At 57.5% G+C, this 7,323-nt stretch overlaps 1 long non-coding RNA gene across 6 annotated transcripts; it reads left to right on the top strand.

Moving 5' to 3' along the window:
- Positions 1-5: 5 nt before the first annotated feature.
- Positions 6-6,605, top strand: LOC120608980 (uncharacterized). 6 transcript variants are annotated; one of them, XR_005654577.1, is made up of 3 exons: positions 6-582; positions 742-1,762; positions 2,626-6,605. It is a non-coding gene; the product is annotated as an uncharacterized LOC120608980 (long non-coding RNA). The 6 variants fall into 6 exon arrangements; XR_005654578.1 differs by having other exon boundaries at positions 6-1,038; positions 2,626-2,705; positions 2,969-6,605; XR_005654575.1 differs by having other exon boundaries at positions 6-1,762; positions 2,626-2,705; positions 3,034-6,605.
- Positions 6,606-7,323: the final 718 nt, after the last annotated feature.

Below are 7,323 nucleotides of genomic sequence, written 5' to 3'. Positions count from 1 at the left end.
AGCGCCCCCGCCCGGCCGGAGGTCCTCCTGACAGGGGTCAAAGGGCCGGCGGGCTGGGCGGCGCGGACAGCAGGGAGGGGCCGCGCGGAGGTTCAGTCCCTGCCGCCCTGGGAGTCTGTGCTGCCCCCGCCCCGCTCCGCTCCGGGGCACGTGACTCGGGGCTCGGGGATCTCAGAGGGTCCTGGAGATCCGGGGGTCTACGGCAATTTCGGGAGTCCGGGGAGTCGGGGGTCTTGGGCGTGCGAGGATCTCGGAGAATCTGCGATCTCGGGGTTTCGGGGGCCGCGGTCGTGGCCGCGGGGCGCAATGGGCCCGCAGCGGACTCCACTGAAGCGCGTCTGCGGGAGCCGAGGGCCGCCACTCTCCCCAACCGGGAAAGCGCAGCGCGAGAAAGGCAGGTTATATGCCAGCCTCACTCATGAACATCGCCACAAAAATTTAAATAAATAGATGTTATCAAGCATGCAAGGAAAGTATTTGATGAAATTCAGCATCCATGCATGACCGGAACACTTGGCGGAAGAATAAGAATGTCCTTCTTCCGGGAATCCACCAAACAGAACAAAACTCTCCTAACGCCAGGTGGGGGACATGGAAATTGCTGTGTTAAACTGGGAAGATGGTCGATGAGCTGATCACCATTACAAAGGGTGATAGTCTCCACGTAGGGTTCTGCATTACTGTTCGCTCTAGTGTATGTTTGACATCTTCCACAATAAAAATTTAAAAAGTATTTTCTAGGCCCTCCAGTTCCTGAAACCATGGTCCAAGAATTCACCACTCACACCCAAGAGGAGGAAGAAAATAAATGCGAGGGAAATGAAAGAAACGTTTACATGGTGGGTCCAGTGTTTATCTTAGCAAGCGAATGAAATGCATGGCTCTGAGCAGCAGTACAAAATCACTTCCTTGAAAAGTAACAACCAAATGCCTGTGCTCACCTTTCTCCTACCTGGCTTTCCCCCTGCCTGAGGCCTCCCTGCCTCCTGGCTGGTTCCCACCTTCGCCTACAATGACCTTTCTTCCCGGCACTCCCAGGTGAGTCAGGCAGTGACACCGTGGACTTCCAGCCCCCTTCAGCCTCATCATGGGTGGATGTCTGTGGTAGGAGAGCCTGAGAACCCAGCTATGTTTGATTACACTGCTTATGGGAAAACACGTTTCAGAGTCTGAAATACCAACTGACAATTTGCTCCTAAACCTGTTATAACACAATCCGGTGAGAACTGCCTAGACATTGAAAGTCAAGTTAGAAGTAGAGACCGTGGTTCCCAAGCTCGGTGTCATGACATCACTGTCGTAGTGAGATTTGTTACAAGCAATTTTTCACAATTATAATGTTTGCAGTGATTTTTTATCTAAATGAAACAATGCAAACTGGAGACTCTCCCTGTAATGCGGTTCACTGGGGTTTCTGCGTGACGAGGGAACGGAAGGCCCTACTCCAGCCGTTACTGTAACCCACGGCCACTTAGTTTGAACACCGTGGTTTCTGCACACCCACAGAAGTGTGTCGCAATTATGACCAGAAGTGCACCGGGTGTTGACAAATGCTGTTAGGCAACCTACCAAGTTACAGGAGAGAAAGGCCGGGCACTACCAGAACCAGAGTAGGCAGCACATTCTGCACCCTGGAGGGTGTTAGTTCAGACTGGGAGAAGACATCTGAGGTGAGGACAGTGGCTTCCGAAGGGTGAGTAGACGGCGCCGTGTTCCACTGAGGTCTGGCTCGGTTTCATTGTCTCCCACGCGAAGTTAATGGGTAAGGCGCTTGGCCCGTGCCAGGCAGGTGATGAAATGATGGTGAAATGTTTTCTAGGGCACTGTATACAGAAAGGGGGGATCATTGCTGGGGCCTCAACAATACTCACACTCCCTGAGCACCAGCTGTGTCCTCTCATTGAATCCTCAGGCCTGGAAGGGGGGAGGCGGGTCATGACCTGGGGGTGGGTGCTATTGTTACCGTTTGTTTTGTACATGAAAAATGACACCCGGGGACCAAATCTCCAGACCAACCTAAGCCAACAGCCAAGACAGGAGTCAGAGCTGAACCCAATCGATGTCAGGGTTCCCTTCTCAGGCTCCGCAGACCTGCGACAGGCCCTGTCTCCTCGAGCAGCTTCCTGGCACAGGCAGAGAGGACTCACCAGCACTGACTGGCAGGCATCACACATCTGCACAAAGGGCATATAAGGTCCTTAAGAAAGGGGGTGTTAAACCACGCGGGGCGTGACGGCACACACCGTTTTTATTTTATTCTTTAGTCAATGACGATTGTTTGGCTCCTGCAGCTTCTGCCAACTGGAAGCTAATGGCAGTGCGTTGTACCAATTGAGCAATTCCCTGGGCCAGTGGAGACTTAACAGCCTTTGTAAACAGCATTCAGTGGTTGACAAATGACCATCTGGTGAGATGTGAAGTCATTCAGAATCACCCTTGGAGCAGCTACAGAGGAAATTCGTTTTGACAAACATTGACAGGCTGATGGAGCTGGCTTAATAGACACTCTAAAAAGGGAAAAAAATATCTCGCCAACTTCCATGAGAAGTCCTTGCACTGACTTGTCGGGGTGGCCAGGAACTCACCTACTTGCTTATCTCTTGTCTACCGTCTTTCTTTTCTCAGATTCCAGGATTATCATTTCTTCCCGGGCCTCTGTTTGTGAAAGGAATATTAACTGAACCCAGAAGGGAGCGTGAGGTGAGGTAAGAGAAACAGCCAAGACTCCCACCTTATGCAGGTAAAGGGTCAGGATTTAAAGGAGGTGGCTAAGGGATACTGAACCTACCTGACACTGAAGCAGAATCGTCTTCCTCAAATGCTTACCGATTGCTGTGGTCTGAACCCCCACCCCAAGTTCACTTGTTGACGGTGTTAGGAGAGGGAGCTTGGGAGGTGATGAGGTCACAAGGTTAGAGGCCCCATGGGATCTGGGACCTTCTTAAAACACCCCTTCCTTCATGTGCAGTCACAGTGAGAAGATGCCGCCTGTGAACCTACAAAATCATAAAAATTATTCGGTTGTGTTTCCAGCACCAATGCCTGTGCCTGTCACAAACGGCTTCATGACACGCGGACACTGCCGAGTGCCGGGCAGGCCGGTCGTGGTCGAGACCGTCGGCCACAGAGGGAGCCGGCTCAGCTGAGGCGGACTACCCCTTTGTGTACACAGAGGACGGGTTACGCTCGTGGCCTCCTGGCTGTGGGGACGCTGGCTGGTGGCCTGGCCTCATTCCGGCTGTCCCACCCAGGAGTAGGGGAACAGCAGGCATTCGTAGATGACGGCGTCTGTGCCAGGCACGTTGCTTTTCATAAATCGCCTCTAACCCTCACGACAGGCCTGCAAAGGCTTTAGGATCCCCGGTTTGCAGACAAGGAAACCAAGTGTCATTTCCCGTTCCGCTGTGCCCGAGCCAGGTGAGGCCTAGAGAAGCAGCTGGCAGAGAGCAGAGAAGGAGGTGCGCCCCGCGGACACGTGGCAGGTCCTGTCTGCTGGGCCAGCGCTGCGTGGGACCAGGCATCTGCTGAGTCACTCATTGTGGCCCCCGACCAGCTGCCCCTCCCATGTACCCTGTCACTCAGTGTGGTGACCAAGCTGGGGTTCGCCATGCCAGGCCAGCTGGTCCAGACTGTCACACCAAAGGGGCCGCGTCTGAGGGACCGCGTGGGCCTTCGCGTGCCGCCTGCATGCTAACCTCTCTTCCCCTCTCGCTCGCCCTGCGAGATCGCCCGTGGAGGTGTTGGAGAGGGTGTGAGGTTGTGTCCAGCTTGGTTCATCTGTTGGACTCTGGGAGGCTGTCGCCACACCAGTGGCTACCAGAGGCCTGGCTTAGTCCCAAGGATGGGAAGACTGGAGAAAATATTCACCCTCCAAAAGTTGCACCCCACCTAACCGTGGGCTGTCGGGGATGGGGAATACTTCGTCATACCCCAGCATGAAGAACGGGACACAAGTCACGGAGGGCTATGTTGTTTTAGGTCTATGTATCACTGTTTGCTTGAGACAACAGAGGGTGACGTGTTACTGACGAGCGCTAAGCTGTTAACACCTCGTCCGTGTAACTTCCGGACAGTTTTAACTACAGCACGAGTAAGAACCTTCACAAGTAAAACGTTAGCTCACAAAAACCAGCCTGGCCACGGCCGGAGCACGGGGAGGCAGAAGCAGATTATGTCCATATTTTTGAGCGAGGGCCGGATGAGCAAGGCAGGCCCTGACCACTACCCAGATTGTCCAATGACTGTCGCCCTGCTAAGCCCCCAGTGGTGTGAGCTGTCCCCGCCTGCGCTGCCCAGTGCTCCGGCCTCTTTGCGGCAGAGACCCCGCAGGGGACACCCTGACCGGCACGTCGGGCTCCGTCACCAGGTGCGAGCTTCCTGTGGTCAGGAGCCTGTCGCCTGGCCCTGTCGGCTTGTGCCATGGCTCTGGGTTGCTGCCAGGCCACACAGCCTCCTTCTCACAATAGCACTGCGGGTGATGTCGGCCAGCCCCGTGAGCCCCCACGCCCCTGGACTAAGCAGGCGGCAGGAGTGGGCAGCAACCCCTTGGCCAGGTCTCGGCCAACGGCAGGTGGATGAGGCGCGTCCTGCCAACAGAACCTCGGCCGAGCAGAGCGAGCTCAGCCTCCACACCTGGGCTGAGGCGTCGAGCGGGAGCTGGGAGGGCGGCGCTCGGTGACGGTGCCGTGTCCCCCAGCCGCTTCCCTTTCTCTTGTCATCTGCCTCCCGACACCGGATCTGGGTATGGAACGTCTGACGCTGCTGCTGACTCTAGCCAGCGCGTGCTTCGGACAGGCTGAGCCAAGGCCCGAGAAACGGAACTCTCCTGATGGCTCAGAAGCTGGAGCGAGCCGCGTGGGTGCCCCACCTGAGCGTCCTCCCCTGCTATCTCGTGAGTGGACGTTCTGCCCTCGAGAAGCTACGGACTGCCCCCGAGCAGCGGACGGGTGCGCGCCCTGCACTCTGTCGCGGACAATGTCAGAGGTTCACGACTCCAGCCTGCTGCTTCTGCCTCCCCGCAACAGGGAGCTGGGCCTGGTCTCTGTGTGCACAGCGTCTCCAGCTTTCCACGGCCTGCTGGACGAGGACTCTGCGCACGGAGCCCGAAGCAGCTTTTTTCTTCCTTCCGATTTGCACTGCAGAATGCCTGCCGTCAGCCTACTTACAATTGTGCAGCTTCCAGGTTTACATCTCGGCCAAGCTCTCGGGGCCCCAGGGTGCACGTCGTACCCTGCTGTGACTGTGGGACGAATGTCAGGACCCAGAGAGCAACCTCCAGATGGGCTCTAAGGAGAAGGCAGATCTCGCAGGCATGGCGCCAGCCGCATTGCCGACCAACACGGCTCGGTTTTAACCGACTGGGCCCGGCCTTGTCTGCCAGGCTGGGGGGGTGGGCTCAGCGCCAGGCTGCGGCATGCGGGAGCCGACATGGGCCCTCGGACCCCACCACGGCGCTGCTGCTCGGCTCTGACGTGGCGGCCTGCCTTCTGGTCGCTGAGTCGTCACGCCGAGACTGCACGTGGCTTGAGGTTCTGCCCGTCTGTGCTGAGGACGCACAAGAAGCTATGTCTTTGGAAACTTTGGCAACTGTCATAGAGATTTAAGGTAGAGGAAAAGTGACGTCTTAAACACAGAAAATAACACATGTTCATAAGACAATACGGCGAGAACAGGTCGATTCAATAGCCTGTGAACGAATTTAAAGCTGTATTTATTTGTTTTGTTTTAATTAAGAAACCTGCATTGTATGCCTACAATGTGCCAAGCATCCTGGTGGGTGTGGATGCCAGAACGAGCCCCCAAAGAGGTCCGTGTCGCCGTCTCCAGACCCGTGCCTGTGTCACCTCACCATAGCGAGGGGCGTCGGGCTGAAGACAGCCTGGAGTTTGCTCGCCGGCTGACCTAGGTAGCAGGAGGGCCTTGCCTCAGCGGGGTGGGCCTTGTTAATCACGAGGGTCCTTGTAAGTGGGAGGGGCTCGGTGTCAGCGCCATGCACGTGACAAGGACTTCAGTGCCACTGCTGGCTCTGAAGATGGAGGGAGGCACCTGGAGCCATGGATGTGGGTGCCTCCAGAAGCTGGGGAAGTCCAGATGACAGCGCCTTCCCGTGACTCCTCGGAAGGGGCGCAGCCCCCATGTCTGGCGTCAGTTCTCCGGCCTGAAGAGCTGTGGGGGCCGTTTGTGGACGCTGGTGCAGCAGCCAAAGAACGCGAAGGTGCCCACAGAGCTGTTGGTTTGTCTGACTGTTGCTGAAGGGAAGACAGACAAGACACGACTCTCAACCTGAGTGGTGAACAGTGACCCCCAGGTGAGGTCAGCACACGTTTGCACGCGTGTGGAGGTTCCTGTGTGCTGTCGAGTGGAAGGGAGGGAGCAAACGCAGAGCCATGCTGAACTGCAGCCTGAGAGCAGTCGATCCGACCCTCCTAATCCTGCGCCCCCCACAACTGCTGCATTTCTACCGACCACTCCAGCCACACGTGAGGCCACGCAGCAGATGCTCACCGGAAAAGTACAGAGTCGGTTAATAAAAGCACCAAAACCAAGCAAAAATAAATCCAGCAACGTCCTCTTTCGACCTTCTATGTAAACATCATTTAGAAGCAGGTCTTGTGTTCGATCAGTTTCCGTTTTTCCGGTGGAGAAACCAGAAGCCGAGGTGCCACGAGCGGGGCGCACGCCCAGTTAACCGCGCGCCGCAGCCGGAACCCGCGTCTCTTCACGGGGCCAACACTCCTCCGCCCCGCGGTACTCCAGAGCAGCGCTTGTCCTCTCGGGTGCAGGGGGACCTGACGACCCAGGCCAGGGGACAATGGCGACTCACTGAGCCACATGGCTTCCCGTGCCCGGTATCTGAGGAGTCTCCTGGCTTCCTGTTCCATCCACTGGAGCCACTGGGTGAGCTCGCCGTGGCCTTTCTCTCCCAGGCTCTGTCAGGGCTGGCTCCTCTGGGCTGTGGGACAGGATCGCGGGGGCCACCTGTAAAGGGAGCGCAGGGATGGCGGGCAGGTGGCTCCAGCCACAGCTGAGGGCGGAGCTGCGTTTATTCAACACGTTCATTCAACACCAAGGGGCGGGCGCCTCGGAGGCTCCGGGGCATAGGAGTGAGCGAGCAGGCGAAGGCTGTCCTCGCCTGGGGGCCACGGTCCTGGGGGCCACGGTCCTGGGGGCCACGTTCCTGGGGGCACCTGCCGGGGCGGGGGACAGAGCAGGGGAGGGGCGCGAACCGCGGCCGCGAGGGGCCGGTGGGAGGGCTGAGCGCCGGACCAGGGTCCACGCAGCCCCGGGGGGATGGGCAGCGCAGGCGGGCGGCACAGGGACGCC

The sequence above is a fragment of the Pteropus medius genome, unplaced genomic scaffold (assembly GCF_902729225.1).
Source record: "Pteropus medius unplaced genomic scaffold, Ma_sr-lr_union100, whole genome shotgun sequence".
Lineage (NCBI taxonomy): Eukaryota > Metazoa > Chordata > Mammalia > Chiroptera > Pteropodidae > Pteropus > Pteropus medius.
The sequence above is the reverse complement of the archived record's forward strand: the minus strand, read 5'-3'. Positions and strand labels throughout refer to the sequence as shown.